The following is a 27584-nucleotide window of genomic DNA, read 5'->3' on the forward strand; positions in this document are numbered from 1 at the left end:
CGTTACAATTTCACTGCATTTGTGAGGGTGTATACATGTGTGTGCATATATGTATGTGATCATACATGCATATGATTTACATCTGTGTTTCTTTTTAGAAATTATTAAATTAGAATCACTGGGTTTGTGACAGACAGGACTACCAGGGAACAGTAAAACAATGGATACTATTTTTTTCAAACGTCGTTAGTCTTATTAGATTTTCTCAGGCGGTGATAAGGAAACATTCCCAAAATTGCAGTGGATTAACAAAACAGAAGTTTATTTCTCGCTTAGGTTCCATGCATAATTCAAGTTAGTGGGGACTGTTTCCGTAAAGTCATCCAAGGACCCCAGTTGACAGAGACTCAGATTTTTGCAGTTAAACCATCTGGAATATGTGGCCTCTTCTTAGAGCTCCAATCTGGAAGTGACACACTTTTCTTCCCTTTATAGTACTTTGGTCGGAAGTGGCTATAGCGCCATGCCTCACTGCAAACAGGGCTGGGGTATATTGAAAGCACAGTTATAGTCACCTAGCAGTAAATGACTGCCATGCTGACTCTCAGGCACATTACATTTCTGACATAATGCTGGGGTCCAGGTTAAAGACAATGAAATCATAGTTAATTACTACAGGATTGGTAGGTAAATATCAACTTTCTGTAACCACATAATTTGGTGACTTCACAGGATCAGCTTTAAAAAAATATTTAAGCAAACATAATTTCCTATTATAAACATACGCTAGCAGATAAAGTTTTTCTCAAAAAACCGAGCGTGTTTAACATAGCCTCCTTTATTAATAGTTATATTTCACAGGAAATAACAATAAACTTTTAAAGGCCAGATATCTCACATGTACAAGTCAAGAATAGTTAGAATCCTTAAAACAAAACTAAGTACTTTCTAAGTACTTTAGAAAGCTCTTGGCCCTTGTTTATACAGACATTGATAGAAATGTATCTTTATACAAAATCTGTATAGATTCAACATAATGTGTATGGCGTCTTATGTAAATATTCGTTAAACCTTTTCTTGTCTACATATACTAAGCAATGTTATAAGCACGTAAACATATATTTACCCATTTAGTCATATCTATAATGTGACGAGTTGGTTGCTGCTTTTGTTCCCTTATTGACTAAGGGACTTGTACTCAGACGAGTGCTTAATATTCTTCACCACTGACATCAACGGTTTCACATCTGTGCATTGTTCTTCGTGAGACTGAGAGATTTGTGGCTACTGTGTTATCTTCCCATCATGTTTGAATTAACGCAGGGCTTCTGATTTTGTGTTTGCAAAAACATACATCATGTTTAGTTTTACATAAATAAGATAACAGATATTGCATGTACTATCAGTTGTATATCCCTCAACTTTAGTTTATTGAATAGAACATACTTAAGCAGTGCTGTAATGTTAGGCAATTGAGTAAATCTTCCTTCCTCTCCCCCCATTTATCTAATTGTAAAGAGTGTTTTAGGAATAGCTTATTAAAGCACATATACATTTTTGGCCAAAACCTCCAGAAACGCTCATCTAACTTATACTTCCTCCCTACTGTGTTTGTGCATGATTCCTTTTTCTTTTTATTAAACACACAATGGTCAACATGTGCTATTATGCGACCAAAAAAAAAAGAAGTATATGCAATTGTTCACATATGAGTGCACATCAGCATTCTATATGCGTGTTTTTTATAAACTGTTTTTCATCTTCTTTATGCATTTGCAGTTGTTTGTCATTTTCTTACTGATGCAAGAAGACTTGTATGTGGGGTAGTCCAAAAATCACCCCTCCAAAGATGGCCACATCCTACTCCCCTCACTCTGTAAATAGATTACCTGACATGGAAAAGACACTCCGCATATATACCTAAATTAAGGATTATGGGACGTTATCCTGGATTATCAGGATGGGCCCCATGCACTCACTGTCCTGACAAAGGGGAAGGTGAGAGTCAGAGAGGGAGAGGGGCTGACAGAAGCAGAGGTCTGGCTGACGCCATTGCTAGGACAAGGCCACAGGCAAGGACTGCGGGCAGCCTGGAGACGCTGGAAGAGGCAAGGGCTGGACTCCCCTCTAGGGCCTCCAGAAGGAGCTCAGGCCAGCTCACGCCTTTTTTGTTGTTGTTGGTTTTCTTTGTTTTTTTTTAGCTGAGCCATCCTGCCACCTGTTGGCAGCTCAGTTCAGGCCGGGGCTCGAACCGCTGTTGCTCAGAGCTCACACTCTTGAGCGAGCTCTTCACCAACTGAGCCACTAGGTCAGCCCCCAGCTCACACCTTGATTCTAGCCTGTAAGGTCCACATTTGGACTTATTACTGCCGAAAGGGTAAGATAATCCGTGTTGTTGTAAACCACTAAGTCTGTGGCATTTTGTTACACCAGCAGTGGGAAAAGAATACAAACTATTGGGAAAAGTCATGACCTACTTTTGTATGTTTTTCATTGCAAAAATATATCATGACTTTTCCGACGACCCAAATATTAAGGCAGCTAATCCTATGCCACTTGATATGTGCGATTCCTTATCTAAGTCTTACCTTTACTCCTCATCTCTGATGCTGTTTTTTTGTTTGTTTTGCTTTGTTTTGTTTTGTTACAGTATAATTTAATAGTTGTACTCAACATTCATATTCAAATCCAAGCTTTTCAAGTAATTTTGTGGTTATGTTTATATAGGAAGCTTTGATCTATCTGGATTTTTTTGGATGCTGCTAGTAAGGCAGTAATCTAACATTATTGCTTTTCCAAGTGATTAGACAGTTGCCTCCCTATTTATTCAACAATCTCTTTGTTTCCCCAGTGGTTTCAGATGCAATCTTTACTATATTCTACATTCCCAAGTGTTGTGCTGTTTATCATGGCTCTGTACCATGGGCTAGTCAGTACCTGCTCCAGTAACAAATTATTTTCATCAGTGCAGTTTTATAATATATCTTAATAGCTTGTAGTTCTGTTCTACTCTTGTTACATTGCCTTCTCAGAGTGTGGCTGATTCTTGCCCCATGTTTATTTGCCATCAATGCCACTGTCACCAATGCAGGAACTACAGAAACAAAGCAAATAAGTGAAAACAAAAGCAGAAATTATCTGATGATATTTTAGCTGAGATAATATTAACTGTGTAGATCAGTTTAGACAGGAAATGACATACTTATAACACTAAAGAAAAATAAATTTGGAGGAAGCATACTGTATGATTTTAAGGTTTACTTTAAAGCTACAATGATCAAGGGGACATGGTATGGCTGCAGTGATGGAAACATGGATCTTTGGAACAAAAGCGAGAATCTGGCAACAGAACCATACAAATATGGCCGTTCTTTGGTAAAAATACAAAGACAATCCAAAGGTGAAAGGATAGTTATTTCAAAAAATGGTGTTGAGACCATTAGACATAGGAAGGGGGGTGAAGAACCTGACCAAATAAGAGTAGAAACTTCCAGTTATAAGATGGGTGAGTTCTGGGGCTCTAATGTGCAGTGTGGTGATTACAGTTATTACCTTGAAAGTTGCTAAGTGAGTAGACCCTAAATGTTCTCACCACAAAAAGAAATGGCAATTATATGACATGATGGAGGTGTTAGCTAAAGCTAGGTTAGTAATCATTTCGCATAATGTAAGCGTTGTTGAAGCAACATTATATACCTTAAACTTACACAACCTTATGTGTCAATTATATCTCAATAAAGCCGGAGGGGGAAAAAAGACAGCCTGAGCTAAACATTATACATTATTTGATAATTGACTCAAAAAACAGAGCATAGTTCTAAATGCAAAACAAACTATAAAACATTTCAAAGAAAACATAGAAAAGTTTCATGACCTGAGGGTAGGTGAAAACTTCTTGGACATAACAAGAAACCCATGATCCACAATTTTTAAAATTATAAATGACACTTTATTAAAATTAAAACTTTTGCTCTGCAAAACACATTGCTAAAGGAGTGAAAAGAAAGGCTATAGACTGGGGGAAAACATATGCAAACTACATATCTTACAAAGGACTCCTATCTGGGATACATATAAATATATTTAAAAACTCTCAAATCTCAACAGAAAGAAAGCAAACAACCCAATTTATATATATATATATATATATATATATATATATATATATATGTGTGTGTGTGTGTGTGTGTATATATATATATATATATATATATATATATATATATGTGGATCAAAAATAAGCATGTACAAATATGTTCAACGTCATCAACCATTAGGAAAATTCAAATCAGAACCATAAGGTGAGAGGCCACTCCTACTTATTAGAATGGAAAAATTAAAATTGTATTTAGAGATGCCTAAATTTCTGAAATGCCAGTTCCTGGCCAGGATGAAGAATAATTGGAACGCTTCTACACTGGTGGTGAGGATGCAAAAGGGCATAGCCACTTTCAAAACGTTCTTATTTTTTTTTCTATGTATACGTTTAGCCTAACAGGTACAGCTCCCCAAAGAGTTCACAAGTGCCTAAGAGTAGAAGATAGGTTTTACAACTCTGATTACTCCAGACGTCTACTTATGGAACCCAGTTGACACTCAAAAATCATTGCTTTTGAAGATAAGGAATGTTTATGTGTGAGTTAGAATAATGACAATGAATTCATCTAATTTCTCTTGAACTTGAATAAGTGCACAGCACAAGGGAGATGTGAAACTATGCCCAGGAAGCAGGTGGAGTCGGCCTTCCCCAGCCCCTCATTTTTTGATGTTCGGAAAAATAGCATACATTGAAAATTAGAATTGGTCCCTCTGTTTCCTATCTGAAATGTTCAGAGTAGAATAATAATGGCTAACATGTCAGGAAGGTAAGTGATTGATTTGATTGCTTAATTCCCTGGGCACCATATCATTTGGGGCAACAAAGTTAAAACCAGACTGATTATTTTTGTCACTTCTAACTCAATAGATTCTTAGGGAGGCCCCGAGAGAACAGCTGCCCAGGTGATGAATAGGGGTTTCTAGCCTCTGGATGGTAGGTGTGGACTTGAGTATTCTAGCGATCTCTAATTACATCCTTTCTGTTCTGTGTTCATTTATAAATCTCTTACAGAGATGTACAGAGACAATCTCCTTGGTGAACATTAAAAACAAAAAAAATCAGGGAAACCAACGCAAAGCCACTAGCTTTTTATTAAGTTGCTGAAAATAAAAGGAACAGGTGAAAGCTTTATAGCCTCTTCATCAATCTACAAGGAAGAGTATTGAACTCTAAAACTCAATGGGAAATGCAAGTTGAAAGTATGGAAAAGGATATACCAGGTACATAATAACCACAATAAAGCCTGTGTAAATCTATTAATATTTTTAAAATTTGTATTCATCTTAAATATGAATAAACACGATAACAGGCAACTCAGTCATGGAATATCACACAATAGAAGGCTACAAGGATGTAGAAATAACTAGAGCTATAAGTTGAATAACAATAAAAGTCACTAAAGAATAAACATGATATTATGTGTGTGTGTGTGTGTGTGTGTGTGTGTGTGTGTAGAACATGGAAAATAAATTTAACATGGTATAATGGAGGACATAAATAGCTGTTTCATAATTTCTTTACCTGGGTACCCAGGTAATTGTTACATTCTCCTCTATATCTTTTTTGTATGCATGTATCTGTAACAGATCAGAGCAATAAAATAATAAAAAGAGAAAGGAAACCATAAATTCTGTTGTGCCAGGAGCGTCTCTGTCTTGTAAAAGCCTTTTTTTTTTTTGGAAATGATAACATTATCTGACTTACTTTATATAATTAAGTAATAAAATCATTAGAATTATCATTAGATTGATTTAATAGCAGTGTTTTTTTTTTCTTCAACCCCAAATGGCTGCACCTCATCTAATTTGCAAATCCCAGGATGTATTGCTGTCCTTTTGAAGAAGTCACATTATTTATTTTCTACAGACATTAATTTTATTCCAGTATTTTTTTATCTAGGTAATTAGAGTATTTTAAAGTCTAACCCATTATTCATTCGGGGGTTTATAAATCCTTTTGTAGTTTGAACTGCCTGTCTGCATTTAAACCTGTTTTCAAGGACCTTTATTCTCTGTTCTATCATAATACTGAGGATGCATAGTTGAAAGAAAACATAAATCTTTATCTCTCAAACTGTAAGTTCCAATATCATCTACACAGCCATAGCAGAGTGTCTCTGATAATATAGACAATATACAATTAGTGCATATTATATATGTATATATGTATATATGCACATACATATACATAACGATATATATATATCTTACAGGCATGACTTAGGCTTAGTTCAGTTTTGCTTCATTTTAGTTTTTATTTCACCCTGGTGATAATTTATAGGCTGAGTTTAAGAACCCTTAAAATCTGTCTTCTTTCTCTCTAACCAGGTTTTGGCCTCAATATCACGATGACTGGTGAATGCGGTTACATATCTGGGGTGTGTGTGTGTGTGTTCCCTTGTTCTTTTTTTTTTTTTTTCTTAATTTGATTCTTTCGTATGGTAAACCCACTGTGGTGTCCCTTTGCCAGGCCTGTCTCCAGGTCCCTGCAAATGTGGGCATGTGGCCCCTGACGGGTGATTAGAAGAACCTCAGCACAGATCATTCCAGTGAGGGCATGTGGGCCAAGCTCATTCAGTCAGAGGCTTTGCTATGAATGACCAGTCAAACATCAGAATAGACAAGCTGTCTAGCCAAAGTGTTAAGTTAGGATGATACAAATATGGGGCTGACAGCCACCTTACCTGCAAAGACACAACCGACTATCCTCTAAGAGATGAAGACAGAGACAGAAAGGAGGGCAGGGAGGGAGGAAGCCCTGGGAACAGTGTTTAAGTACCTGGACCCAGTAAGCAAGCCGAGATCCATAAACCCGGAGAATCAGAGCCTGGAAAATGTCGTGCGGTCCAGCTGTGCCTTAAGACTTCTCAACCATATGAGTGATTTTTCCCTTAAGTAATTTAGGGCTGTGTTTCTGACACTATCAAAGGGTTTGGCGCAATACTGGTAATAAGTTGCTGTTTTATTTCTGAATTTTTAATTGAAGTACAGCACATATACAGAAACAAGAAACATCGTGAATATCCCGTTTGTTAGGTTTTCACAAAGGAAACACTCCCAGCAACCAGCTCCCAGATCAAGAAACAGAATACTCTCAGCATCCCCCAGCTCCCTGTGTTCTTTCCACTTGCTGCCCTTTTCTAAGAGTAACTATAATGCCGTTTTTCATTTTTTTGACATTTTATTATGAAAATCTTCAAACATACAGAAACTTTGGAAAAGTTTATGGTGGACACTTACATAACCACACCTAGATTCTACAATTAGCATTTCACTATAGTTGGTTGACCGCGTAATCTAGCCATGTATTTATCTCTCTGTCTTTTAATGTAGCTCACGTTTTTTATGCATTCAAGGTAAGCTGCTGACATCACTGTACTTCCTTGCACGTTCTTCATTTTATTCATCATGCATAGCCTTAAGTAGAATCCGTATCTTCTTTTTAGGAGAAACTTACATAAAGTGAAGTACACAGTCAATTCTGATCAATCCTAAATTCCCGCAGAAGCAAATATGTTTATGTTTCGTGTTGTTTTCATGGCGTTTGGATGGGTTGTCTAAAATCAAGCAAAACCTGCCAAAAGTTCAGAAAAAAAACTGAAATAAAATCGATGAATGCTGAAGTAGTAATTAGTAGATATTTACTGTGCTCACATCAAAAAGACAGTTTGCAAACTGGGAGCACCTAAACCAAAACATGGACTGAAGCTCAGAGCTGTACTGTTATAAAGGAGCCAACGCAACACAGAGGCAGTGACTGTTTAATCTTCACAGTGACTAGTTACAACATTATCATATCAATTTTGGGGAACAATTTAAGTTTCACTTATGATTTTCAGAGGCAAAGTTACCCAGCTCAAGATACCCTTGTTCATCTTGCAAAATAAGCTAAATTAAGCTTTGTTTGTATGACTGGACTGGTTTTGTCTGCTCAGAGAACTTTCAAATCGGGTCTCCACTTGTGGTGAGAGGGGTGATACATTTTTTGGTCTAGATCACGTAGGCACTTAATGGTGCCATTTCATAGAGTGATCACACTGTCTTTTTTCCTGTTTGAATAATCTAGGAAATGTCAAAAATACTTACACTAAGTATTACCTAATCATATTTAATTGTGTTAGAAGTTAAGTTGACCTGGGTTTTTCATTTTTAGGCAATAAATTTCTATAGAAAAGTCTTCTGTGGGTGACTAATAGCAAAATCGCCGCAGAGACTAACATACTGATCACTCTTCATTCTATTTTATGGTTCCACTTCCTGTTGATATCAGTTCACGCCAAAGAATACCAGGAAAGCAACAGGGCCTTTTGGTAAAAAAAATACATCCTGCTGTCCTTGATGTAATATTTGGAAAGGAACCAGAAAAATTAGTATTCCATACATTACATCAACCTTTGATTTATTGGGTGCTGATTAAGTTCACATTATGTAAATGTTTATTCTCACCTAAGCTTTTATTCTCAGTTCAAATTTCTAATAGGTGCAATCTATGCATAACAAGGATATTTTGATAACAGATGTGTTGATAAACTCAGCACTTCTTTTTACCGGAAGGTGACCTATTTCACTTACACCATCAGTAAGACGCATACAAGTTGTTAAATGCCAGAACGTATATTCACATCCCATGCACTGATTCTGTTCTTGGAGGAGATGCCACTGAAGGGTAGGGATGCTGTGCTTTTATTCACTAATATACCTGGCAGGATTCGTAGGGTATGGAACCTGGGTACCACTTCCTTGTGCTGCTATACCACTGAGTACACTCAGTGGGACGTACTGTACTATCGAATCCTTGTTTTCTGGGGCCAGTTTGCCTTTCTAGCCCCTTCTCTGCCTCTCTCTGCACTCTTCGCCTCCAGCCAGGATGGCTGCTTGAGCCTCCCAGTTTGACCCTCCTGGGACCCATGATACTTGTTTGTTATGTGGAATAGAATCATGTGTTTTGCCTGTGTTCTTATTGTCCCTGTATACAGTCCTGAGTGGCAGTTAACTGTTCTTAATAAGACTGTGTTTAGTACGTAAGGACTAAAATAAGATGTCACCAAAAACTTGAATAAAAAGAAATACAATTCTCATGTGAGGGGTAAACTGTAAAATCTACTCCTAAGGAAAATGGCCAGAACAATGAAAAACTATGATAGTGAGATTGATGACCGACTGGCTCCAAAACCAGCAAATTTTGATCACAATGCTTTTGAATTCATTCATTGATTTATTCAGCCACTCGGTTTCATTTATTCAATTGACCTTCTTAAGCACCTTCAAAATGCTCAGCACTGCTCAGAGCACTGTGGGCACCAACGTGAAAATGATACAAAACCCTGCCTTTGTGGGACCCACGTAGAGAAAGCGGACAGCTGACATAAGAGGCCTAAGCGTCGACTGAACTTAGCACATTTATGGAGCACAATGAAAGGCACTGTGCTGAGAATATTGGGAATAAATGGGGAAAAGGTAGGAGATGAGAATGGGACAGAGGCTTCAGCCCTTCCTGGGCCCATGGGGCATAGCATATGAACTGCATGCTTGTGTTCCCCAAATCCGGATGTCAAAACCTAATTCCCAAAGGAATGGCATTAGGAGAAGGGGCCTTTGGGAGGTAATTTGTTAGTGATGGTGGAGCCCTCATGATGGCATTAAGGTCCTTATGAGAAGAAACAGGAAAGCGTTTGCTTGTCTCTCTGCTGTCTTCACGTGAGGACACAGCACGGAGGTGGCTACCGCCAGGAAGTGGGCTCTCACAAGAACCCGCCATGCTGCCACCCTGAGCCCGGGCTGCCAGCCTTCAGAAGTATGAGAAGTAAATGTTTGTGGTGTAAGCCACCCACTCTGAGGTATTTTGTCACAGCAGCCTCAGTGAACTAACGCACATAGAAAGTATTCTGAATTGTACTTCAAGTATGATGAGAAAGCATTGGGGTGAGTTGATCAGAGAAATCACAAGTGACCTTAACTTTCCCCTCAACTTGACCAAACTTGAAACAGGAGCCTTCCTTCCTGTAGGCTCTGACCCTTCTTTTCTTAAGACATTTACTTGGTAAACTTGTCCTTTCTTTCTCTGACCCTTTGAGATGTAAATATTTTTAAAAGCCTCTTGCCAGTTTTACAGCCCAGAAATGCCCATCTACTAGGTAATTAATTGCAGGTGAGTGTGTGTTTGGGGGGTGTGGCTTCAGCAGAATGAAGGGCCCTGTGACAGGGGAGCATGTGCCCTGAAGGACAAGGTCAGTGAGGCTAGCGCCTGAGGGAGGCCAGTAAAGTTCAGCCTGAAATGGGAGTGCCAGGAGCACCAGCCCATGCAAAATGTTACAGCCTAGTTTAGGTGTTCATATTTATCCCCAAACAAATGACACTTGGAAAGTGTTTGGGCAAGGAGAAAGGTGGGAGTTGAAATGGTTCAATTCATCTTCAGGGGAAAAATAAAACACTGGTGGAGGTTTGGGAATTGAATATGGTGGAATAGAGTATATATGAGGGCTTAATTAACAGGCCGGGGTGGTAATTTAGATAAGACCTTCGCTCGTCAGATGGCAGGGGAGATGAAGAGGAGTGGACGTATTTCAAATATTTATGAGGTGAGATAGACAAGTTTGGGATAAATTACATGGAGGAGATGAGAGAGAAAGAGCACAGATGACTCTCGGGCTTGCAATTGAAAATGAATAGAGCTATTTCACCGAGAAATAGAATATGCAACAGGACCCTTGATGGGCAGGAGGAGTGCTGAGCTGGGAGAAATGTGTAGAAAGAGAGAAAGCAGCAGTCAAAAGGGAAGGCAGTGAACCCTGAAAGCACCAAAGGAGAAGCAGAGAGTTGTGTGTGGATAATGACCTGGCAGGTACTCTCCAGGGGACGGAGTCCTCTTCTCCGCTCATAACTTGATTGGTAGGAGAATCCATGTGGCAAAACACAACCATCAAAAACCAACAACAACACAAAGCAGATTCTCTTAGCATTGTTAAAGAGAAAGCCACAGGCCCCGAAAGGTGTCATTTGTGGTTAAGCTCATGATACTAAGCCTGGATTTAATACCTGACCTATTGCTGTTTCAAACTCTTCCAGAAATATAATCTTAATCAACCCACCTGGAATTTCCTGGTCAAGCACCAGTAAGGCATCCTGTCATGTGAGCCCTCTCCAACCCCCATAGAAAGAAGCAGCAGTCTGCGTGATAAAAACCCTTGTCCTTGTCCGCTTTCCCCCCCAAAGAGGAGGTGCTGCTCTAAAAACAATCCTTTCTTTTCTTTGGTTAATAGCTCCCTTGCCCCACCTATGAAAAGCTTCCATTTTGTACAGCCCCTCTGAGAGCCTTTCTAGTTGATAGATGGGATCCTGGCAGGTTCATGAATTGCTTCATAAGGCTAATTAGGCCTTCAAATTCACTCAGTTGAATTTTGGTTTTTAACAGCATCTTTCATTCTTTTTTTCATTCAACAAAGAGGTTTATTGAGTACCAACTAAGTGCTAGGGAGTTTAAGTCTAAATTTTAAAATCACGAAATGCTGCCCATTTTCTTTCTTTCTTTTTTTTTCTTTTTTCAGCTGAGCCATCCTGCCACCTGTTGGCAGCTCAGCGGCTGCTCAGCTCGGGCCGGGCATCGAACCGCTGTTGCTCAGAGCTCGCACTTTTGAGCGAGCTCTTAACCAACTGAGCCACTCGGCCGGCCCTGCCCATTTTCTGATACCATATTTACTCACTTCTTTCTTTTTAAATTCATAATTTGGATTTTATGTAGCTTTCCTACAGGAAAAAATGTGCTAGTCAAAGGATATGAATTTGCAGGAACCATTTTGGCATTTAGATTCCTATAGCAACATAATTAAGTTGTATTCTAGTTTTATATATCAGTATCCTCAGCTTAGAAAATGTGAATTCATTCCAGATGTACGGGGCCTCTTAGTAGGCTAACAGCCTAGTGAGCTCCCTGAGCCTGAAAGACTTGTTACTGTACACTCAGGGTTTTCTACCACTCACTCAAAAGTTTATGGAAAAATCCTTTCCATTGGCCAGATTCACAAAATGTCTGCATACACATTATGTATAATGTCTTGAATGGCAAGCCACCTCAACCAAGAAATAAACTCTAGTGTCTCCATAAATAGCCTCAAGGAAGCATTTTGAACCATTCTACACCTGAGTTATTTTTTAAAGCGTTAGGTATAGTTCACTTATCCCGTGAATACCATTTAACATTATTTGAATTAACACTCACCCTTTCAGATCTTATAGCTACCAGCATTTAACTACCTCGTTGATTGGTTAATTCATCTTCCACTAATGTTTCCAGCATGCCGACCTGACAGACTATTACCCTACTTGTAAAATGGATTATTTGATGTTTTAAAGTCGGGTGTGATTTGACATAACATGACCTATACCTAAGTAAACAATTTAAAAGTATATGCCCACTCACTTTGCTATTCTATTGATTTTTAGTTAGTGCTGAGTGACATGTGAAAGGATTTTTTTTTTAAGTAGTTACTTTTACCACACTGAGGACTGCTGTGGTGTGAATTACTTGGACGTGTTTGGGAGCCAGGCAGGCTGTGGGTGGATGAGTGCCAGCTCCTCTGTGTCACCGTGCACCCCCGTGGGTTTCCTGCGCTGTTCAGTTATTCTGAGGACAGGTACAATGTGTGTAAATCACCTATACAGTCATTAGCAAAAAGAAAGGGCCTCAGCAAGTAGATGAGAAATAATAATAAAATCATTCTCAAGAACAACCATTGTCATTTTCAGCCATAGCAGCTTCTGAAATCTTTCTCAGAAAAAAGCACCATTTATTTGGTGTTCGCGGCAGATGTAGGTTTTGTAGGACCTAAAGCTTATATAATTGTTCTGTTTTTTTTTTGTTTTTTTTTAAGCATAAAACAAAACAAAAAACTCAAAATTAGATACAGGGCCTTAGAAAAGGCCGTGCTAACGAAGGGGCCTGGAAGCGGAAGCTTTCATAGCGTCACAGTAAATAAACCTCTAACGGAAGCAGGCTGGGGTGATAATCTGGAAAACCTGTACCATAGCAGTAATTAATATATTTTTCTCTCAGGTGTGAAATAGAAGTGCAGATCGGTGACGCTTATCTCCCCAGGGATGTCCAGGCTCGTCTCCTGTGCCTGTATGTCAATTTTGAAAATGGCATCAGAACAGGGCACATTTGTCCCGTAAAGTCTCACTGATACACATGAAGATTTGCCTGGGACTTCAGGGACAGCTGCTCGCCCATAGGGTTTGGATAGAAATCAGGAAGGAAGCAAGAATGAGAAGCATAAGGCTAGACCTGGACTTGCATTTAGATGAATAGAACAGTTTCAAGTGGGAATTCATCTCAATTTAACAAACATGATTTAGCTTGAACCAAATAAACCAAACGAAGATCTGAGAAGGCGTCGCAGGGAAAGTGACCTGCGTTTGGCATTAAAGGATGATTTGAATTCACCTATTTACTTTCTCTCTTGCCATCCCCATTGCCCAAATGAAGCTGCCCCCTCCTCTTAAAGGAATTGCTGTAACAGCCCCCAAATGGCCTCCCCAATGCATCATGATAAAGGACCCGTCTTTTTCTGTCCACGCTACTACCTCCAGCTCACAATTGTGAAATATAGGCACATTGAAATGGTATTAAATCATTTTCAAAAGACAAAACCACACCGTGAAATGGGGTGGCTGGGCCTACGTACGAGATTGGGAATTGCGGCTCAGTTGGCCCCATGCTGCCAACTCACACGTGGCAGAGACGGAAGCTAAGTCCCCATTTCCTCACACCCCCCTGCCCTTGCTTTCCCGCCCTCCTGTGCAGCTCTGTGTTCTCCCTCATTACTTCTCGGCCCCTCCCCCACCCTCTGAATATAAATTGCTATAGTTTTTTCAACGTTTATTGCACGGGTATTTAGAAAAGTTGAATCTCTTTTCTGTTAAGCTTTTCTAGAGACATGCAGCTCACCCTTGTAACAAGAAATTTACTTGGTAAAGTACATGTGAAAAGCAGCCTCGTTATTTAAAGTCATATGATGCAAATTAAGATCCATATATCGGAATGGTTCCTTTTCCAAAGGAAATATATTATCGGCAAACTGTTGTGTGAGTTACCCTGCTAAGAAAATTAAGAAAACTATTTGATCAACGTGATACACATGTAAGTGCTAAGATCCTTAGTCACCCTTCACTGATCTATATGTGACATTTGATGCATATGACATCTTAATAGTTTACTAGATAATCTGTCAAGTCACTATTAGGGGTTCTAATCGAATGCACGGTTTCATGGGGACATGAACCAAACCTCCCTACCAAGTCCTACTTAGATTCATGATATAAAGCCCTGAAGTGGATTTTACTTCACTCGCCTTCTCTTCTCTTTCGTTATTCCTTTTCTCCCAGCTATCTCTTTGGCTGCTGTTTTATGCTAAAAAGGGGAAAGAAGCTTAATCTTGATTTGACTGTGGAAAAAAATAATCCCTTACTAAAAATCAGAGAAAAGGTTCACGTCGTTGCTCCTGGTAGGAAATGGAAGTCGCTGGAAAAGAAGAGAGAAGAGGTGCAAACAAAGAGAAACATATCATCTGGGATGTTTTCTCAAAGCATTAAGTTCCAGGAGGAACTCAGAAGTGACCTTGAGTCCTGAACATGCCCAATAACCACAAAGATTTGACACTTTCTAAAGTGTCCGAGTGAGGGCTCTCTGAAAAGGAAACTGTAGAAAGCCAGTAATTAAGCAAGTGGAAAAAGAGGCCACAAGCTACATGATACTGTCACCCATTTGGTACCTGTCCTAATAGGGATGCAGCTGAAAACTTGACGTTTTTATTTTCTCCACAAAGTTTTAGGGCAAAAGAAAAAGGGTAACGGGGGGAATTCTATAAGTAATGATACCACTAAATTTTGCAGTAGCTTTTTCTGAGGAAGTGTAACTAACATCCTCACAGAAAAACCGTCTGATTAACCCACAGAGCTTACAAACCCAGCTTGTACAGATGAGATTTAAAGACTCCATGCCTTACCCGAAACTCAGATGTTTTGGGCATCCCAGTTCACTCATGCAGCACATGCAGCACTAGAGTTCACTGGCGGATGCCAGCGAGAGTGAAGGTCCACGCAGTGAAGATGGAGGTGTTTTTCGGTGTGGCTCACCCAGCAGCATATCCGAGCCCATTACAATTATGAAATCCTCTGCTCTGTCTAGCACTTCAGTAGCTTTTTATTCTGAGTCACAAATGGAATATAGTGAAAACTCATTAATTTGGATTTCAATGATATATATATATATATATATATATATATATATATATATAAAGTTTGGAAGAGGTTATACTGTATTTCCTTTAGAGTATTTGTAAAGAAAAAAAATCAGTAAGCAAATTAATAGCAGACAGAGGTTGCTAAGGGGCTTTCTTAACATTTTTCACTGATGGAACTTTTCAGCCACTATCAAGTAGCCTGCAGTCACCCACCTCCTTGCAAGGCAATCGTATGTTAATTGAAAATCATTCCTATATCTTCGTTTCAAAAAATGGGCCAAGACGTTCTTCCAAAGATTTGGTTTCTCTGATTCTAGATACTTTGTTTACAATACATGCAAATATTCAAACATTTAGTTATTCTTAAAAACCTAATTGGCTTTTCCTCAAAGATGACATTATAAAGATTTCTTTCTTTCTTCTCTCTCTCTCTCTCTCTCTCTCTCTCTCTCTCTCTCTCTCTCTNCTCTCTCTCTCTCTCTCTCTCTCTCTCTCTCTCTCTCTCTCTCTCTCTCTCTCTCTCTCTTTCTTTTTTTAACCATGATCAGCTCCCCTTACCATTTTTGTACCTCATTCAGTCTCCCACGCATCTCCCTACCTTTCCCCTGTTAACGCTGTTTGCAAGAGCACTGTGGTTCAGCCTCTTTGAACCTGCCCATGCTCGCTCTATCTCTTTATCCTTGGCGTTTGGCACAGCCACACTGCTGGCGCGTTGCCCTTATTCTCGGCTGGTGCCTGGATCGCACTTCAGGAGACATTTTTGTATCTCCATCCCTTGTCAAAACCAGTGACTCATTTCCTAACGCCTCGCCTTTCTGCTGGGTGAACATGGACAGGGTACAAATCCCAGTGCACATAATGTCTTAGTCTGATCTTCACTTCACTCCAGCAACCAGATATATAAAGTCAGCTAAAAAGTAGATGCTTTCAGAGCTTTCTAAGCGATCTTATCAGAGCGCTTGAAAACCTCAGGACTTGTGGTTTGGGTTAGGTCATCTTTGAAAGCCCTGCGGAATCACTGTGGCTGTGCCTGCCTGTTTTACTAGAACTTGATGCTTTTTGAAAGTAGGGACCCTGTTTTCACTAATTCTTCCAACAATTATGCCTCCCGTCACTCACGTTGTATGGCTTGGGGGGCCTCCTCCAGCTGTGAAAAGATAAGAAATAGAGCATTAAGGGGAGTCAGGCAGAAGTGTGTCATTTTCTTTCAACCTCAGGCCACTCTGTAACTTCACTGTTACCATTAGCCGATTTTAGAAGCTGACAAGAAAATATTTAGCATATTTTCAAAGTACTTTTCCAGCATAAAATTTTAGAAATGTGAAAGCACCCCATCTTCACAGGCCCTCTAAGTGCTCCTTTCTCTGTCAAGTGCAGGTAAGGATTTAACCCACAGAGCTGCTGAGCACATCTGTTGTGCCTGGAAGAGACTCGTGGCCAAGGCTGTGCTGGCTCTGTCCTCTCTGGCCTCTTAGCACAGGCCCTCCACATGCACACAAGCAGAAAACTGTGTACACGCGCAGTCACTCGAAAGCATCCACCTGCTGTAAATGGTGTTTTTATTGTGCCGTTTTAAATTTTACTAATGAGAATTAGACCATGCTGTCTTCTTATATGTGGAAAAGAACATACATGCTTCTGTTGCTATGTTCGCTTCTGTACGCTTAATCTCAAAACAAGGCCTCATCATTTTAATCTGCCCTGAAGAAGCGCGTGTGTTTACGTAACTGTAATACCACAGTGGGTGTAGATGGAGGGTGTGGTGATGTAGGTGCAGATGGCTTTCCTTTTCCCAGGACACCCTACTTTTGTGTCTTTCAGGCACTGAACACCTGGGAAGACCCACAAGGGTTCTACCCGGGCACTCCCATTGGTTTAATTCGTTTCTGTTGAATTCATATTGTTATTATTATTATTTTTTATTTTAGAAATAGCACATAGTAAGTTCTTGATAAGTATTTATAAAGGAATAAGGAACAGAGGGTTGAGTGAGAAAGAAAAGTGTCCTGTATCTAATAGAGCTTATGCAACTTTTAAAAATACGTCTTGACAGTTGGCGATACCTTGTAACTTAATGGCTCTTCATGTTGGGCTTCTCCCCAGCCTGTTCTGTGCTTATGTACATGCTTGTGCATGAGCACACACAGAGACACACACACACACACACACACACAGACACACATAGACACACACACACATGCATGGGCACACACACATGCGCACACACACACACACACAGGCACACACACACACATAGACAAACACACACACAGACACACACAGACACAGACACACTCACACACCGCTGTCTCACTGACCCATTGTTAACTACGGAGAGGTCTATTGCTTTGCTTTGATCCCGTGCAGGCTCACTTGTTTACGTTTTGTATTGATCGTTACATCCCTCCCTTGCCACAGTGGTGACACTTGTGCAGCGCTGGCAAAAACAGGGCAGATGAGCAGGCAGTGCTTCAACTTTCTGGTGATTAACTTTCCTCGCTGCAATTGGAGTTGATATAGACTTTGTTCACTGGTCAGAGAATAGCAGGCTGTTAAAATTGTCACCTTTGTTTAGCTTTTATCTCACCTATTTTTTTTTTTTTTTACTTTTTGGCAATCCATGCAATATATTGTTATTATCATTAATAATAGCATCAATGTATGGAAACTTACAGAAATCATAGTATCCCAGACTTTGTGGGTGAGAATGCGGTCACACAAACAGTTGGACCTGAGGCTCATGCATATAAATAACCTTAATTTCCATGCCATTAAATCGTATATCAATATATATTAATACTAAGAGAATTCAGAAACTTGGTATAAGAAATAAGTAAATGCAACATGACTGGATATCTAGAAATGGCTACCTTTGTCAAATCAATTTTTGTGCCTTTCATGGATGCTTAAGAGTTTTCCTTATATACCTTTTGAATGCTTCTTATGAAATTTGTTTCTAAGTATTTTATCTTCTTTGGTGATATTGTAAATGGTACATTTTAAAATTATATGTATATTTTTGTTTGATCATAGGGAGGCCTTTGATTTCTGGTGTATTGTATTAATGGATTCTCTGTTAAAAACAAACCTTCAATTCCTGAAATAAATTTTACATTGTCATAGTGCATTGTTTTCTTGCTGTGGTTTTGTATAATTTTAAAATCAATATTGATGAATGGTATTGGCATATTTCTTTTTGATGCTAACAATCTCATTTTATTTGGTTCATTTAAAAAAAATTTCTAAGATCCCTTTCATTTTGTATCCTCTGGAACAATTTATGTAGCATTGCAATTATCTGATTTGGTACAGGGGAATTTCCCTCTGAATCTACTGACGCCTGACGATTTTTTGTAGGTGGTTCTTTAATAAATTTTTCTTCAGTGTGAACTGATCTGTTTGAACTTTCTATCTCTAATGGGGTAGATTTTGCCAAACAGGATATCTTTCTTTGAAATTGTCCTTTTTATATACATTTTTCAATTTTACTTCAGGGAGGTCTGTAAAGCAGTATCATAATTTATTTAATTCCCTGTGTTTCAAAGATTTTATCACCCATGTATATGCTTACCTTCTCCCTTTTTTTATTGACCAGCTAGCTATGTGATTTGTCCATCTTCTCATTTTTTATAAAAATAAACAGGATTCTGAGTTATTATATTTATACTTTTCTATTGCCTACCTTATGAATTTTTTCTTTCTTCCAGAATGATAAATTTTCTGGGAAAAAACAAACAAACAAACAAAAGCACACAAAAAAAATGACTCCCAGTCAAACTCGAGGATATGACGTCACTCAGTAGGAAATAGAAGAACCTACTCTTTTTCCAGTAGATTCTGAGAATTTCTGACTCTGGATGGACACAGATTAAAGTAAATTGATTTGTCATTATTGAAGGAAAAAAGCACTCACATATTGACAATTTCATATGGTTCATATTGGATGATAAAAATCACATTGGAGGTGTGCTCTTGTTGCCTCAAAAATCAGTTTCCACACATTATAGCAAAAGTTTCCCTGTTTGGCTGGTTGTTATTTTTGTTCCATGAGCCAGAGGAGAAAGACAAAGGTGGAAGAACAGAGTGTTCACTTCGTTCTTTTTCCTGAAGAACTGTTTTTTGGTGTGGAAACTGGGTTCATCAAGAAAAGTATTATGATTATTTTCTCCATACAGATCCATATGCATTAGTGCAAAGGCTTTCAATAATCAAGACAATATCTGTACTTTCATTCTGGAATTTTTAATACTCATTTCACACAATTTATTACCAATTGAGAGAGGCCGTATCTAACCTGTGACTCCTTGCCAGACAAAACTAAAATTGGTGCCACCTGTAAGAAAATGAGACATCTGACACAAATCAGTTTTGAAATTGCATATCTAGACCTGGCTGGTTGGTGTTCACAGAAGAAAAAATAATAATAAATAAGGAATTTTAAGAAAAAGGAAAATTTCCCCCACTAGCTCTGGGTCCTGGCATGATAAAGTTGACTGCCTACATTGTTTGAAGAATCTAGGAAGGTGCTATCTTCTTCTGCCATGTAATCGTTTAAGAGTCTGTGTCATATAATCGAAACAAGGAATCTGGAAGCAACCCCCTCTTTATTGGAGGCATGATTCATGTTGAGATCATCTGAGATTTTCAGAAAGTCGTTTAGACAGCTATCTTAGCACAAACTATTATTTTTATTTGTAATAGACACATCATTTTGTTAGGAGAAAGGTAACCATTTGTAGCTATCCAGTAATGTTGCATTTACTTATTTCTTATACCAAGTTTCTGAATTTTGTTACTAGGGTGCCAAAAAAATGTATACAAATAGACACATTGGTCAACGTTACTCAAGCAGGAGTTCACCGTAATCAGAAGTGTTTGGACGCTGATGGGAACCACTTTGAGCACCTCTTGTAATTGCAGAAGTCCGACGTGACTTGTATTCATCTTTTGTCATCAGTATATATTGAGTATTACAATTTTAATAGTTTTTTCATTTCTTAAAATGCGTATACATTTTTTGGCACCCTCTGTATATAATGGCGTTGGAAATTGAGGTTATTTACATGTATTCAACTCAAAGTTGGAAACATCTTTCAAATAGAAAATTGGGTAGCATAAACAGTCTATGAAAACAGAAGCAGATGTGTCTAGGGAATTTTATTTTACTCTAAAGTAGTAACAATTTAGAAATATGTTATATAGTACATCTATGTAATTATACTTTGAAGCTATTTTGTTTTTGGCCAGTGTAATGAAGGTTTTTATTTTTTTATTTTTTTAAATTTATTTTATTTTTTTGCTTTTAATGGGTCCATAGCCATATTTTCAAAATGGAATTGAATCTTTCATATGCAGAGTTCTTTCAAAATGAAATAGCAAAAAAGTGTGGAAATTTGGAACACAAGAAAAAACTCATAAATGTCCATTTTATTTTTAGAAAGCTCTACATTTTTTTTCAATGTCTCTTTCTTTCATCTGAATAAAAGGAAATAATTTACAATACTAAATTTAATGTTGTGTTCCAAATGGCCCAGTGTCACAGACAGCACTCTACATCATAAAGAAAAGTGCACAGTAATTGCCCTTGAAAAGGAAGTGAAATGCATCATAACAAAGCAGAATTCATTATCCTTTCTACAGGCTTGATGACGTTAATGTGTCTCAATTGTGTTTAAACCATACATGAAGTACAATTCTGCTGGGTTAACTTTCTTCTGTCTGACTAAATGATTCAGGGAATAAAGCAGCTTGAATTCAATTAAGCCATTTGTTTGAATTACTCAATGTAACATAACTGTGATGACATGTATTTTTTAAATTTTCAAACTAAAATTTTTTTTGACGTGATAGAAACATGAGTCTTAGTATAAAACAAAAGTAAAATGAAAGGAAAAATAAAAAAGGACAAAGAAGAGAGTAAAGGACAATAATACCAGATACAGTATAAATTCATATAAATATAGCATAATTTTGCCAGAGATCATACATACATATTTTCTCTTTCCAACTTTTTGAGGTGGCAGAGTAGTTCAATCTTGTTTTATATATATAGCCAGGATTGCTACTAACATTATGTCATATAGTCTTATTTTGTTGTCTCAGATCATTTTCCATGTTTTCCCATTTTCAAATTTAGCAAGTCAACTAAGATAATAGCTTGAGCACTACCTGTGGAAGAACTTGGAGGTTACTGTACCGAGGCATGCAAAATATTTCCTCACGGTGTGAAAGGATCAAGTTCTTTCCAAGTAACTTCAAACAATGCGAATGACATTTGAGACAGTTGGCCATTAAGGTTTCCTATAGTCCTTGTAGTAAATCTCTATATAAAGCCACTGAGGTGACAGTGCAAGAATTGGTAAATATAACCCAATCGATGAAACATACTATCATTACCACCGACTGTGCCTCAAATCATTGGCTTGATTATAGTAATATATTGGGAATACCTAAGCCATCTGGTGGGAGGGTTTCACTGAGACCTCATTTCTCCATAATCATTTAATACAGTTATTGAGTTTATTCTAGTTCTCTGTCTTTAGTCCCTAAAATGTGGAGAAAATTTTCCATTTTAAATTTACATTGGTATTTTAAACACACATTCTGTAGCCACTAGGAATCAGACTATGTTGTATTGCAAGTGTTACTTTTTATAAAAATGTTCAGTTTTTGTGTAAATTGTTCTGTTAGGTGGTAAGGTACAACAGGCGCTATTACTGAGTCAGATAACTAGCTCCCTCTCTGCCAGGGGCTTATTAGGTAAGTTAACATTCCCCGTAACCCGTAGAATGAGCTCTACAGGTTTCCTCTGTGAACCAATTATACTTTCTCTGTTATAAAATGTATGAATATGGAACCGATGACTCAGATGAATTTATTAAAAATTGTATTCCACATTCTGTTGGCCTCAGGCAAACTAGATGAATTCAATTTCTGTTTGATCACTCTCTCTACTAATGTGAAAATAATGGTACTTCATATGGGTTATTGTGAGGTTTGGTTAAAATTTATGTACAGTTTTATATCCAAGTCTTTCGGGTTATGCGTGGGGGTCCTGTTTGTTTATGTTGCTGATATGTTGCCCAAGGAGAATCAGGACATTGTATTTGACAAATGTAACCATGGTTTTAGAGAAAATTGTTTTGAATCTGAAGCTAGAGGTCCTGGGGTTGAGCCCTTATGATCTTATGAGTTGAGCGATGGAACTTTCCTGGGCAGGTTTTGAAACCTACCTAGAAACTCAATTTTTCTTTCGTAAAGCTGATAAAGTGGCATTGACTTTACATGGTTCCTGTCAATCACAACTATGGCAGTGTTTGGGAATTAAATAATTTGAGTGTGGATACCCTGGGGGCCTCCCAGAGGTGAGGCATATGAAGGTGCCCACCAGGAGAGGGTGGCGGGGTGCACGCGTATGCTCTCAGGGGACTTCGTTCCATGATCGGTCATCTGATTCATAAGAAAATGACAAGGGTTAAGAGTGAAGGCTGATGTCAAAGACACAGAAATGGCCTAGATTCTGTAGCCCATGGAACGGTAGCATCGAAATAATTGAGAGCCTTTAGAAATGCGGAATCTTAGGTCCCATTCCAGACATACTGAATCTGCATATTAGCAAGATGCCCAAGTGATTGATTAAAGTGTTCGAAGTATTAGAAACACTGGCCTTGACCTCATAATGCAGCCTAGGAATGCCTACTCTTGATGTACCCCCTTGAAACGAATAATAACCAAGCACTTGTAGGAAGACTGGGCCTACTGGGAAGGCCTAGTAGCATTTCAGAATTTATTTTTTTTTTAAGATTTTTTTATTGGGGAATTGGGGGAAGGGGAACAGACAAGTTGCTGTCCTTTTGTTCTTCAGTCTAGTTGTGGAGGACGTTGCTTCACTGGCCCAAGCTGGCACCATCATTGCGCTCTTCCTGGGCGAGGCAGATCAGTCGCCGGCTTCTGGACGGCCGCTCACAGCGGCTGCTGGCCGCTCACGCTGGCTGCTGGCTACACATGGTAGCCCATGGCAACCCACTGCCACGGGGGCTGCAGCCTACGCCGTCGCCGGTGACTCACGGCAGCCTAGCTCCAGGTTGAGCTGTTGTTCAGCATCTTAGCTGTAGAGGGCAGTGTCACTGGCCCTCATGTATGGGATCCGAACTGGAGCCCTCTGGCATCCCAATCCAGCTCTTAACCATCGTGCCACTCGGCTGGCCCGCATTTCAGAATTTTATTCTCCCTTCTTAGATTCTCCCATTCCCAAATCTCTCCAATCACAGACCCACTTACTGGCCCCTAAGACAAGTGACTAGTATATTTAGGTAACTAAGCCACTTTCAGGAATTAGGTCCTTTATGAAAACAGAGATCTCAAATAAGACTCACATCTGGCCCTATTTCCTGTTTTTGTTTGTTGGTTGATTGGTTTGGTTTGGTTTTCTTTTTGTTTTTAATATTCATACACTCTGAGCTGCTGCCTCACAACTCCTCTAAAAGGAATTTAAGAGCCTTAGAGGAGGCATTCAAACCCTGCCAGACCAGGACATATGACCAGGGCATAAGAAACATAAAAATACAAATCCCAAGGTCCCGAAGCCCCAAAGGCTGATTCTCCAGGAATCTGCATTTTAATGATGGGCTGCACTTCATTCTCTTATAGAAATGTCCATAGGATGCAGCTTTAGTCAACCTGTAATTTTGCCTCTCTAGGAATTGATTGAGTAGACTGGCCAGTTAACACCCACTTTCATTCTTTGTTATTGGAAAGTCACTTCGCTGTGTACACATGTTAGGGACTCATGTTTTGGGGCAGTGTTTTCCATTGCAGTCCCTGGACCACCTGCAGCAGCGATGCCTGGCATGCTTGTCTGAAGCTCAGGTTCCTTGGCCACACCCAACGAACCAGCATGACTGGATGGAATCTGCATTGTGCATGTCTCCCCGGGAATGTGTGATATGCTACCTGTCTAGAAACCATCTCTCTAAGGCATTGGTCCTTAACCCTAGTTGCATATTAGAATCATCTGAAGACATTTTTAAATATACCCCAATGGGCCACAAATCTAGTGCACTGCATATATTTGGCCTGGGGATTGAGGGGTGAAGATGGACAGCCATCAATATTAAATATGCTACAATGATTCTAGCTACTTTTCTAGATAATATAGTCTGCATCCAGGGATCCCAAAATGGTATCTTTTCATGAAAAATATTCACGTCAACATTAGTCCTTTGCCGTCCTGAGTAATAGCACCTTCTACACCTGAGACCCTTTTCTGATCATCTGCTCCCTCCCACCCTGCCCTCTGAAGCCTAATAGGCTCTGTCATTGTAACTGCAGACCGGTGAGGAAATGTCCATCTTCAAACCAGAAGAACAATTCTCAGATCCATTAGCCTCAGCCACTGTTCCTTCCATTCACAGGATTGTTACTGTGTTTCATTTTGGAGAAATGGGGCATTTTCCAAGCAGAGGAAATGGTGCAGTCAGTATAGTCTTCAGCAAAATGTAATAAGTGACTTCTTTTAATTCATGAAGCAGGTCACGGATAATAGTCGGAAGATGTGTGATTCTTACTCTGTTTTTCTTCCAGTCAGTTTAGCAAGCATATCATGGAGTTTCTTTGTCAAAAGAAAATGGGCAGAATTATCATGATAATTAGGACAGGTGCACTTTGGTGGACAGCTATCATCCTCCAAAGTGCTGTCTAAATCACAAAGATCATCAGTTAATTAAGGGACCGGCCGGAGGTTGACATAAAGAGGAGTTCTGCAGTTTGTCCTTTTGTAAAATGAAAAAATGACAGTGGCTCCTATTTTTTTTTTAATGCAAGCTTTAGTATATTGTGTTGGTTTATCAAGGGAAATGTGCATTTACATAGCCCCAGTAATTTTACGTGATTATTGTATTGGCCAAAAGAGAGCTTAGAAATACCTTAGCACTCAGTTGCTTGTTTCCATGTGAGGAGGCAAGTGCCCTGGGGGAGATGTGAGCTTTTTGAAGTTGTAGTTGGAGGCAGGTTGAAAGCAAGAACTCAAGTGTCAGGTGTCCTTTCGTCCCCCACCGCTCACTGTGTTTCTAAAAGGGTAAATGGAATTCAGTATAGAAATTTCAACATTTACATTCACACCATGAAACCAGATTTTGTAAAGGTATGATTGATTTTTAAGATGCAAAAGATCACTAATGCATGAACATTTAAATAGTTAAAAGGGGAATAATGATGCTGTTTATTGAAGACTTAAAATGGTCTGTGCTTATTAATGTTAATAGTCTTCAAACATCTACTAATAGACAAACCCATTAATGTAGAGTGGATGCTTAGCGCTGTCATTGAAACACGGTGGGGGCTGAATGTGCCAACCTTTTCTTTTCCCTTGATTCTGAGAGGCTAAGTGGGAGTTTGTGTCTGACGCCTTTTCCTAGTGACATGTTGCTTTTGTAGTGCAGTTTGTGTAGAAAGCAGGATTTGAAGTCAAGTTCAACATAAAAGTTAAAATCTACGGTCAACAGTGTACTACTACAAGGAGGGTTAGAAGGCAAGTGGGTAGTAGAGAGGCCTGGCAACGTACCTAAGCCGCCTTCTCATTTCTTAATTTGTAAAATAGGATTTAGAATGACTACTCCATTAGGTGTTTGCTGGGATTGTATTAGGTGCTTCCTAAAAGCCTGTATAGAGGATGTGGTGCACCAGAGGTTGGGCTCTTAGGCCGTATTAGGTTACCCCCTCTTTCTCTGGGCTGGAGGAGGCATTGTGGCTGGCACATGGTACAGATCCGGCTCAGGGCAGAAGCTTTGTAAGTGTGTAAGAATCTAGTTCCTAGAGGCATCCGAACAACGACAGTCGTTCCTAGAATACCTTGGTTACATAAAAAACCACCTGTAGTCCCTCCCTTTTGTTTTAAAATGTAGTTGTCTATATCTTGTCTTAGGAAAGGGGGGGGCAGGGGATGTGGGAGGTAATTTTGCAAATAATGAGCCTCTTTCTTCATGTTACCTCACATTCGATTGGACTGAATTAGATGCAACCGTTTTTAAAATTAATTTAACCCAGGGAGATATTTTTTGAGAAGGAGCTCAGTTGAGATGAGGATGACTGACATATAAGAACAGAAAATGCAGTTTTCAAATCCACACTCATCTAAATCACTACTTGTTCGCAGACACATAGGTGGTCATTTGTTTTGTGAGTCATGTCTGGAAAACTCTGTGCAATAATACTAGCTCTCAGAGGGCTCCAAGTCTCTGGGATTGCAGTTTGGAATTGGAAACCATCTTTCTCTGTGTTATCATCAGATAAGTAAAGGGCCCAGAATAAGAGATACCTTCTAATTCTATCTTGGGTTGCAGGGGGAGGGGAGTGAGAAGGAGGGAGGGAAAGAATAAGAATGAATGAATTTCTTGTCTACTGATCCTATAACAAATTTTAGTTATGGCTGATTGTAGTGATCAGTGAGATTTCAAAACGCAGGGAGATTTCTGATATCAGAAATGTACCCTAGTTGGTCGAGTTATAAAGATTCACAATACAAAACGTAAATGTGCAGGCTTGGGAAAAGAATGGAAAAGGATCGACCTACAGACAAGATACTTAGTTGAGAATGAACCAAGATTATTTAGGAATGTTTGTTCCTGATTAAATCATAAATCCAAATCTACCCCTAGTTTCAAAAACAGATGTCAACTAATTTATCATTCCTCACATCATCAGGAACCTTGATGGACCTGGTGCAATGAACAGAACAAAGGCAAGCAAACAGGATTCCGCTTTTGGATTCTGCTGTAAAACATCATGTACATGATTTTATTTTATTTTCCTTAAGGTTCCTATGTATGTAATGGGCCTGATACAGCCTTGTAAAATCAGTGAAATTATTATCTGGGAGTAAATGAGCCCAAATATATGTAAACACTTTGCAGAGAAAAGCCCTTTGGAAAAAATATATTGTTTGTTTTGTGTTTTTCCTATTTTGTTCCCATAACCCTGGGAGTCTCTGAGATATTTTGCTGATTCTGTTCCGTAACAACAGATACTATGGTGGCCCACCTTCTTCTGCAAAAAGAATTTATGTTATTTCCCAGATTATATAATTATACAAATCTTAGAAACACAGGAAATACACAAAACTCAAATCTCCAAAACAACAATCCACACTCACACGGATTCCTATGATGGTACTTAATGAAGAAATGCATGCTACCTAATTTACTAACCAGTTTGAGAATTCTGCCTTCAGAGACTGCCGACTCACCATTCAGATCTTAATTTCTTTTTATCACATTTTAAGAATTATTTGCATATATCTTATCTTTTATATTT

Source organism: Hipposideros armiger, unplaced genomic scaffold, assembly GCF_001890085.2.
Source record: "Hipposideros armiger isolate ML-2016 unplaced genomic scaffold, ASM189008v1 scaffold_192, whole genome shotgun sequence".
NCBI classification, from domain to species: domain Eukaryota; kingdom Metazoa; phylum Chordata; class Mammalia; order Chiroptera; family Hipposideridae; genus Hipposideros; species Hipposideros armiger.